The sequence below is a fragment of the Zophobas morio genome, unplaced genomic scaffold, assembly GCF_036711695.1.
Source record: "Zophobas morio isolate AGI-343-1 ecotype UQ-CSIRO unplaced genomic scaffold, CSIRO_AGI_Zmor_V1 ptg000014l, whole genome shotgun sequence".
Taxonomy (NCBI): Eukaryota; Metazoa; Arthropoda; class Insecta; order Coleoptera; family Tenebrionidae; genus Zophobas; species Zophobas morio.
Genome location: NW_026972119.1, coordinates 3,420,971 through 3,431,509, shown reverse-complemented (window position 1 = coordinate 3,431,509; position 10,539 = coordinate 3,420,971). Strand labels below are relative to the sequence as shown.

General features: G+C 31.4%; 1 protein-coding gene across 2 annotated transcripts in view; it reads left to right on the top strand.

Moving 5' to 3' along the window:
- Window positions 1-10,227: 10,227 nt before the first annotated feature.
- The window catches only part of LOC135129199 (C3 and PZP-like alpha-2-macroglobulin domain-containing protein 8), a 331,377-nt gene continuing 331,065 nt past the window's right edge, over window positions 10,228-10,539 (top strand). For both annotated transcript variants that reach the window (XM_064056315.1, XM_064056316.1), the window contains exon 1: window positions 10,228-10,364. The gene's annotated coding sequence lies outside the window, so the exon portion shown is untranslated. The remainder of the gene's footprint in view (window positions 10,365-10,539) is intronic.

The following is a 10,539-nucleotide window of genomic DNA, read 5'->3' as shown; positions in this document are numbered from 1 at the left end:
CAGGATGCAACAAATTTTATCGACCTATAGCCAATCTAAACAATTTCGTAAAGATTTGTAATTGTATTTTAGCAGACGTTTTACGTAGTCACACAGCCTCTTCTATCATAAATGAGCAACACGGATTTGTTAAAGGCAAATCATCTTAGACAAACCTATGTGAGTTTGTTCAAATTTTGTCGAACACATTAAAAGACGTTCTGCAAGTAATTTTTACTGATCTATCGAAAGCATTCGATGTCGTCGTTCATAGTTTGCTAGTTGATAAGGTCAGCCAGTTGGGCTTATGTGATGGCCCAATTTCGCTTTTTAAATCCGTACTAACTGATCGTACGTAATATGTAGAATATAAAGGTTATAGATCGTCACAATTTTCCACGACCAGTGGGGTTACACAAGGATCTACTTTAGGCCCAATTTTATTTAACCTTTTTATCAATGATGTAAAAAACAACAAATCGATAGTAATCTCTTCCTCTACGCGGACGATTTAAAAATTGTTAAAATTATTAAGGGTACTGAAGACTACCTCAAACTGCAGCAAGACGCAAATAACTTTATACAATGGAGTCAACGTAATAAATTAAGAATCAATAAAAAAAAATATTTTACCATGAGTTTTTCCCGTAAAGGTAAACCAAGAGAGTATGACTAGTTTGTTAATGAAGTCAAATTAGAAAGATGGAATACCATCCGTGATTTAGGAGTTCCTTTGGATTTAACCCTGTCTTTCGTACCGCACATTAACAAAATTTGTAAGATGCATTTAAGTCATTAGGTTTTATAAAAAGAGATACCAATAGATAGATCTAGTTTTAAAATTTGGAATGTTTAATTACTGTCTATAACTCATTCATTCGCTTGTTAGATTCAAACTAGAGTATTGCTGTATACCATCAAACCCTTTCTATAAAGTACATATCGCAGAAATTTAAAGAATACAACGCAAATTTTGTAAACTTCTTTATTTTAAGAAACACGGTGCCTATCCGGTACGGGGTTATCCATATGATAGGCTTTTACTAGAATTTGATGTAAGTCCGTTGAAATCGCGACGTGACTTTGCCACCGTAGTATTGCTGTACAAAACAATTAATGGTATAAACAATTGTCCGTCACTCTTAAAAGGTATCAAAAAAGTACCCAAATTGTCTTTCAGACAGGTAAAAAGTTTTTATTGTGAGAGTCCAAGAAACAACCAGCATATGTATTCTCCTTGTATAATATGTGCAAAATATACAGAGTTTCTATAAATGATTATAGGGTAGAATAAGGTCATGAAAACATGCCGTCTCTTAGTTTTAAATGCCTAAGGACGCACGATAAATACCACACGCATCTATATAACTGGTTGCCTAAATGCTTCATATCTTATTAAAAAATAAAACGAATTCATTACAATAAGCAAAAACAAATTTATTGCGGTTAAACATCACAGTAAATGTTGAAAATGTTCACCATTTTGTTCGACGTTCATGTTTACTCAATTTTTAATTTCAAAAATTTCTGTAATCCTTTCGTCAATACCCATTATTCAAAATTTCATGTTGCAACAGGAACTCCTGACTGCTTAGGAAATCGTGTCAACGATGTTTGCGAATTCTGCTGAAATCATCGACAACTTCCTCAGATACTGAAAGTCTTCCAGGAGATTTCCCTTTGTTGAGACTGCCAGTTTGAACAAATCTGTTGATTACATCTCTAATGAGGTTCCTTAAATTATTAAATCACGGTAATTGGCCAGATATTCTTGATCCTTAAAAGACATAACTCCAGTCGTGTAGTTCTTGTTTAAATTAAAACTTAGATCCATATATTTTTGGAATTGGTTTTAATTTCATGTTCAGCTTTAGTGCTGAAATTTTTTATAACGTTGGCATATACGATGTTTTATTTTAATTTGTGCAGGTATTTTTGATCTCTACCAAACTGGATATGATGATGAAGTTACAAAAGACGGAAGCGTCCAGTAAATGGTATAGTTCTCTATAGAAATAATATTCGTCTGCATTATTAACAACATTTACAGTTAAAAGTCACATCGATAAACTTAACAAACTAAATCATTATAATAACTTGATATAAGTTAGATAATTATGGTATTTTAATACTACCGCATTAATTCCATAATGCAACTTATCTCAGACGAGTGTGTTTGCAAACAATAAGTAGTTTCATTTTGGTCGGTTGAAGTAAAAAATAACGCATTTTGAATACTTTCAGAAGTGGTAGAGAGGGCCTTCGTCTTGCAAATAATGGCTATTAGAATTATAATTATCGAGCAAAGGAATTATGAGATCTATATTTAGAAATGTATGAGTCATTTCATTACTAGGGCACGGATTGTGTTGCCCAATTTACCATCACCTCCATAACCTATTGTAACTAGGTGGGAAACATGGTTAAATGCAGTTATATTTTATTCCGAAAACTACAATGCAATTAAGAATTTTGTTAAGGAGCTGTCAGATGAAGCTATCGCTATTAAAGAATCTAAAATAATTTTTGCTAAAACAGAACTGCCATCTCAATTGGCATTTACTTCAACAAATTTTTCCATAGTTACTGATACAATTTTAAAACTAGGATGTAACCATTTATCACTGGTAGATTCTGTTGAAGCACTAATAACTTGTTATCAAAAACTATCAAACGTTCAAAGTAAAATAGGTGAAAAAGTTTTTCAGAAATTTAAGTCTACTTTAGAAAAAATGTAAATTTTAATACCTTGGGCGCTTGTGAGTAAAATTTTGGGAGGAGAATTTGTAAATGTGATAAAATAGAGAATTTAAAAGTTGCTCCAATAACCTCTGTCGATGTTGAAATATCGTTTTCAATGTTAAAACATGTGTTGTGTGACAGGCGCGAATCATTTTTAATGGAAAATTTGGAAAAATATTTAACAACCAATTGGTTTAATAAAAATTATAGCTAAAATATGTACAAATACTGTGTAAATCGCATTATTACAAAGTTAATTTAATTTGAATTTTTATATTTTAAATAAACATTACAAGATCTCTACTTTAACAGCAAATAATTAAAAATGTCATTTTATTTTATTAGACATATTCAAATTAAGTATTTGCATATGCATGTTTTGCATATTTAGCTAGATAATATATTTTAAAAAAGTTGTGTGCATATTATGCATTGTTTATTCAATATATGGATGCATGTCCAATATATTGCATGTCCTTAGACTCATCATAACCATATTATATTTTACGAATATAGGAACATTACAAAATTTTTATTACCCCAAAATTCATTTTTTGTTTAGTACACTACTAGACTCATTAAGAAAATTAAAATAATAGACATTAAAAAAGTTAAAAAACAAAGGAATGTTTTCTATTATTTACTGGAGAATTTCTTTTTGTTACATTTAATCTATAAGTTTATTATTTATGTTACTTATCGTTTCATTATATATATTAGTCGCCTGAGAAACTTCATCGGGTGAGCCTTCCAATATGTGACTACAACAATAAGAGCATCATTGTTTTCTTCGGCATTAAATGAGATCTACCATATTAAAAAACAAACTTGAGAGCAAATTAGAACATGACGTGGAATAAAAAAATCGTCTGCCTAGACTCTCCAAATCCTCGTTCGATTGATGTGACTTTTAAACCGTGATCGTAAAGTTTGACTGACAGTCATAACTAACCTGAAACCGTGTAACTGACAAATTGCTAAATCGCTCATACATTTTTCGTGATGGCCTTCTTCGAGCTAGATTTATTAAATTTAAGTCATCATTAGACAGCGGATTTCTGTCGGGCTACGTCACGATATAGGTGGGGACGCGCTGCATCGCCGGGACTCAGTAGCGGGTGATAGGTAATCACTGAATTTAATTGTCATTTGATTCCATAAATACAATTAACGATTTATTAATCAAACGGCTAAGTAAATGAGAACTGGAATTAACAGCAGAGTGCAACGAAGCAGCGTTATTCTAATCTCTAATAAACGAAGTGCAGCCGGTAACTGCAATAAATTCCCATCCCGTACGAGCCGTACCGAGTTTGGCCTTGTCTAGCCCGACAGAAATCCGCTCTCTAGTCATCATCTGTCTAGAATCAATATTGTTATTATTATATTAAACATGCTACCCAGCATAGTAGAAAATACACCAAATCAAGTAAATTTCGTACGATCGAAAACATTCTAATTTGAAGCCGTCTGGGTCAGACGGACTAAAAGTGGCATATTGATTTTAAACCGAAGTGTTGTGTTAAGTAGTATCAAGTTATTAAAAAATGCAAATATCTACGTGTGTAACAGGCGCAGTTTTTTCAAAACAGGTGTTAAAACGACAATTGTTTTAATTCTAGAATTTCTTTACTTTAATTTCGGTTTAAAAAATGCTTGGAATGCATCCCTTGTACCTTTTGACCGAAGTAGAGATTTATTTTGTTTTTTTTGGAATAATGATTTTTTTTACCTTTGGTTTCATGTGTCGAATGAAATAAGCTACTTAAAATTTTATACCTGTATGTCGTAATTTTGAATTTCAGCATTACAGCGCGTCACTATGAGGCCGATCAGCATCATTTAAATTTCAGAGCTGTACTTCTAGCGGTTCCAAAGTTCTAAGTTGGGGGATGACTTTAAAACCGCACTATATATTGATTATCAGGAGTGCTGATGTTGACAACTGTTATAAAGAAGAAAATAATGCACCCTGCACATAGTTTGCTATGTAAAAGTTAACACCTCTAACGTTTAGCGATCACATTGTTATGAATTAATTAAAAAGAACATTAAGTGGTAATTACGTCTTGAATTTGAACCAGTTTCATAACCTTTATATTCCTTTCCATGCCTTTATACAAATATATACTTTATAAAATAGATAGATACACTGTAATACTAATAACGACAGTACTAGAATTTCAGCAATTTAATAAAATAAAATTTATGATTTAATTAATAAAATAACCGCCTTCATACAATAATTTTTTATTCGTCCTGTAAAAGGGCATCACAAAAATATGAGAAGGTATATTCACAAATAACAAGTGTTGACGCATACCTTTCTTTATCAACAAATCATAAATTACAGAATCAAAAGCTTTATTTAAATCACATGGTGGTTTTATTTCCTATTGGAAGATTTTCAACCGCTGTTGTAATTAACTGTCTTGCAGCCATTGCCGTAGCGAAACCTTGTGTAAATCCAAACTGGTCCGAATTTAATAAGTAAATTATATTTCCCAGAAATGTGTACTCTTTTTTTACTATTTTTTAAAATATTTTTTCATTACATTGCTGGCCATGAGATTCCTATCAACTTATTTGAAAAATTGGTAAATTCGCTAATTTAATGACTAGGGAAGTAGGGTTCAGCAAAACAATGATTTATCAATTTTGTTAATAATAGTAATGCAATTAATTTTGCATTTACGTCGTATATATCGAATGAATTTGTATTCGGAAGAGACATAATTTCGTTAAATGTATCTGTTTCGGTGACAGGATTAACAAAGACATTTTGTTTGTATGTTGGTGATGTGTACAATAACGTCATAACGGTTCAGTTTTATGTTAGTCAAATTCAATATAAATTTAGTGGCAATATCTACAAAAAAAAAAATATTAAATTCATATGGACTATTTACGAAGAACTGAAGAAAGGTAATTACAACAATGGCCACTTTTATGTTTTCTTCACGTTTCATGACCTCTCGAATACAAAAAAAGTATTCTTCCGTTTGCGTTTGTCTATCTGCCTGTCTGTCTGTCTGTCAGGTGTCTGTATCCGAAACTATTGGACCGATTGTTGTCAAATTTTGTATGTATATTAGAAATATCATGTAGATGTTTAAACGCTAACCAAAATTTGGCTATTCGTCCCCACCAACAACGTGATGCCGTCCCGTCAAAATTTTTAACGATTTAGTTTTAATCACAATTACTTTCCAAACATGTTTCTGCAACTGCATTGTAGGTGCTTGGGTTGAGGCGCCGGACGATGACGATTTGCCGCTTAGCAAGGGTTCGAACCTCGTTTTCATCCTCGTTAGAAGTTTTTCTTTAATCAAGTCAAGAACGGTTCACCTAGTTTATACGAAAATTACAGTAATGTCACACCACAAATAATTTTTATTGTGATAAAGCTCTTCACTGTAACTGTATTAATCTCCTCTGTTTTTTTCTTGGTGCTTTGAGGATTAGAGAATTTTGCTCTTTTTCCTTTTTAATTTTATGCGCTCTAAAAACAATCGTGGTAATGTTGCATTGGATTTTTATGCTCATTGGTAGGTCCTTCCACATCGGTTGCCCATTTTGCTCATTCAAAAAGTATCTCAATGGAGTTGCATCTTTTCTAAATCAGATTTAAAAATTTTAATCAAACTCCGAAAGCAGCGAAACTTGTCTGGTTTATGCATTTTGATTTTTACATTCGAAAATATAATATAAAATCTCAATTTCTGAAAAATTCGAGTTACGCACTTTGAGAATTACGCCGACGATATTTTCTAAAAAATAAGGCACACACTTTTGCGCGTTAAGCTACAGTTTTTTTTTCGGAGAGGATTTTAGCCAACCCAAACGTTTGCATTAACATAGATAGATAGAGTCTCCGGGTCAAAATATCTTAGTTGGCAACCCTAAATGGGATTTATTGGGCTGTACTTCAGGGGAGAGGAAAATCCTGTAGAAATAACCTTCAACCAATTTTTCAAATAATCATAATTTCCAACAATCTCTTGTTTTGTTTTTCGAGGTTTGGATAAATTGATTAAAGACTGAGTTTTTAGTGTCTGTAATATATATATTTTTTTAAATTGTAAACATTTATATCATTTAAACTATTCATTAGAGTACTAACTACTTTTAAGGCAGAAAATTTTTAATTTGCATTGAACCATTTGATAGGTGATGAGTCAAATTTTGTACGTGTCTCTTTGAAAGGCAGAGATTTACCGACACCTTGAATGTATACGTGAATCAATGTATATATCTTTTGATTTATATTTTCATTGTAGATAAATACTCAGTTCATATTTTGCAAATGAAACTTGAATTCCCGTTAAATTCTTGAATCTATTTGGACTTATCATACGTCTTTTAAAAGTGGACACTGGGATTTTATGCACATTTAATTTCATGGAAATTCTGTGCCTTTTATGATCAGATACCCCGATTCAATAATATCCGTTTTAGTGATTATCATTTATGTTAATGACCATATTGTCAGTGCCATGAAGCTAACGATGATACAACGCTGGTAGGTTCAATAATTGTAATTTTAAGGCCAATTTGGTTTAAAATTTCGGCTCCTCCAAATTTGATCTTCATTCTACAATAACATGATATTAGGTTGTAATTTATTATTTTCAATGTTCTGATGATACAAATATGCACTAGACCTCAAATTTATGCTGTTCCAAAAAAAAAAAGAAAAAATGTCAAGCTATGTTAATGTGAAATACGTAAAAAATTTCTGTAGGAGCAATTTAACTAAGCCTTAATTGCGTTTAAAAAGAAATTGATCGGCCGAAAATCATTACGGTCCTAAGTTTTATAGTAAGTTATCGAAAGAAATTACTGCCTTACCCAATAACATGTTTAAGGAAAAAGATTAAAAGCGGTCTATTGAAAAATGCTTTTAATGCGGTTACTCAGTACTAGTTAGATATTTTCATTTAATGTTACTGTTTATTTTGGACCACTGTATATCATGAAACACTATTATTATTACTATTTAAAAAGTAGAATTTCAGCCAGTTAAATAAAAATTCCAAGTAAGCACTCGTACCTATTTAGAGCACCACCTTTTTTTTATGTGGAAATTCTATAATAATAACAATCAAGAGTTTTTATGGGGGCAAAAGTGAATTTAAGCACTGAACGTGGAGATTTTACATATTTAATAATCTCTGGTTGGTAATTTAATAAGATACATAATTTATTAAACTTATTAATTTTTAAACATTCGAATCATTTAGTTCTGAATCCTCGTTACAAAATGCAAAATTTTGGACATTCCATTAATTCTATGATTTTCATTGCTTAGTTTTATTAATAGTCTATGCTTTTTTTGGGTTTTGATATTCTGTCATTGATCGAATTTCGTTTCTGTTTTCCCAACTAGGGGAGCGATCTCCATAATTTACCAAGTAGACTAGAAATTCAAATGGGATTTATCTTTAGAATTGTTGATAAATTTATTTAAAAAAATATTATTTCTAAAATAAACTTTTTCAGAAGTTCGTTACTTGATTTTTGTTTTTAAACAAGTTATCTACAATTTGATCTGAGAATTCATTATTATTAATGATTAAGTGCTCGCTAATAATAACAATAAAGGAGTACCACCTTATGAGAGGGCGAATCTGTCGAGATTGCGACCCTAATTATGTATAATTAGTTCTGAACAGCACAAGAAATGGAATTTAGGTGAAGCAGAGAAAGTGACAGTGGAAGCGGTCATTTTGTTAGATATAGCGGCGCGATTTGAAATAAAAAACGTACCTCCCTAGGAAGATTTGATTAAGAAAATTGTTAAAAAGCTGAAGTGGAACTTGACAAGTGTATTAGCTCAATCTTTGCTAAATAGATGGATGTATGTTTGAAGTTTAAAATCCAGAGGACTTTCAGCTATGGTTATCACCAAACAGAACAGGATTTACCATCATTTTACCCCACTATAGACTCACTAGTCTAAGTATTTCGATGCAACATGGTATGAAGGAATAAGGCAAAAACGAAAACAAATTTCTCAAAGAGCGCAATTATCACGAAACAACTAAAGAATATCCAGAATTTTCGGCGTTCTGTGATAATATTCTTTGTAATTTCTTAAGTTAAGTTAGAGTTTATATTGTGTGCTTTGAATTTGATTGCATTCATTTTGTTGTAAATGTTCTCTCTCATGAATACATTTTTCATTACTGCTTAGAGCAACATTAAACAATGCATTTGCGAACACAATTTAAGACGTATATGTATACTAAATAAGGTCATTACAATATTAACGCACTTTCATTCACTGTTCTTACTTCAAAGCAAAATGTATAAAATGGAGCATTTAAATTTTTAATGAAAAATGAGATTACACATTCAAGAAATCAGTGCTAACACAGACTTATTCGACAAAATTATTTTGTTATTGAAATGCAGAGTTATAAAAATATATGTCTCTATGAATAATTTTTTGAAAAATTCTTTGATGATTCTCAAAAAAATCAGCATTCTTATTATGCAAAGGATCATTTTGCTCCCTCATTAGTCATTAAGAAGTAGCTAATACGTATTTCATTTTGTATCGTCAAGTGTAATATTTTTGTTGTGCCAAATTTACCGTGCGTAATAATCCATATCCACTTTTTTGCCTCCGTTCTTTCGAATCAACATTATATGAATGAACTTCAGTTTTTCTTCAAATGTAGCAACAATAGCATTGCCAAGGAAAAATACTTGTAGATGCATTTTAGATTAACAAATCATCAAAATTCATACAATAAATGTATGCATATAATTTTTGGTTTAACATTATTATTATCAGTATTACAATTATACTTTAATCACTAGATGTTCAATGCATTCGATATTGTCTACACAGAAACAAATCATTTAATAAAATGTGATTTTAATGCCGATTTAGGCTATTTTTGTCGAAATTTTTAGGTATGTAAATTTTACTACTTCTGTTTACAAATATACGTAATCGACATATATCTGTATAGGTAAAACATTTTTCATAATGGCGTAATTAAAGCCGCTAACATTAAAAGATTTTAACTTCTGCACTCATTGTCTAAAAAAGTTCGAATTCCCAAATTTCATTGACTTAATAAAAATAAATTTCATTATATTTCGTGGAACCAACATCTGCTTAAAATAACAATAAAATTCTCCTCTATTGCGTATTTTTTCTTAAGAATAAGTTGCTCTTCTGTCGATCTGCTCTCACGGAATCGTATTTTCGACTGATTTTCGCAAGAAAGACGATTTTTTACATATGTTTTCGAACACGCGTTTTTTCTGTGAACTCCCATAAAAATAAAAGCTCCTAACATATAACGACACAATAAATAACACGTTATGTAACATAGCCGACAAGTAAGTTTCATGTTCAAAACATATGTCATGATCAGAAAACTCGCACACACCTCTACTGCATGACTGTTGCAAAGCTCGCGCAAGCTCCATGGAGCTTTCATTATGGTCCAGCGCCGAGACGCTTGATACCGTAGTCATTGGCGACGTTCCGGTGTGATTGCATCTCGCGTCGCGACGCTCCAATCTCATTTACCGATTTATTGATAGCGCTCTCCAGGAGCTTTCTCGTTGTGCACTTTGTATCAGCTGTTGCAACTGCAAGAGCTCTATTCTGCTCCAATTGGGTAAGTGGGACATTCTTGTTTTTCTCAATTGTTTGCAACATTAATTTGTGTTGGAGAATTTAATTTAAAGTAATGATTATGGAGCTATAAAAATTGCAATTTAACTACAACACGGCATAAAATTTAATTGTAAATTACTTATTTTTTTATTGAGTTTAATGATAAAATGGTGTAA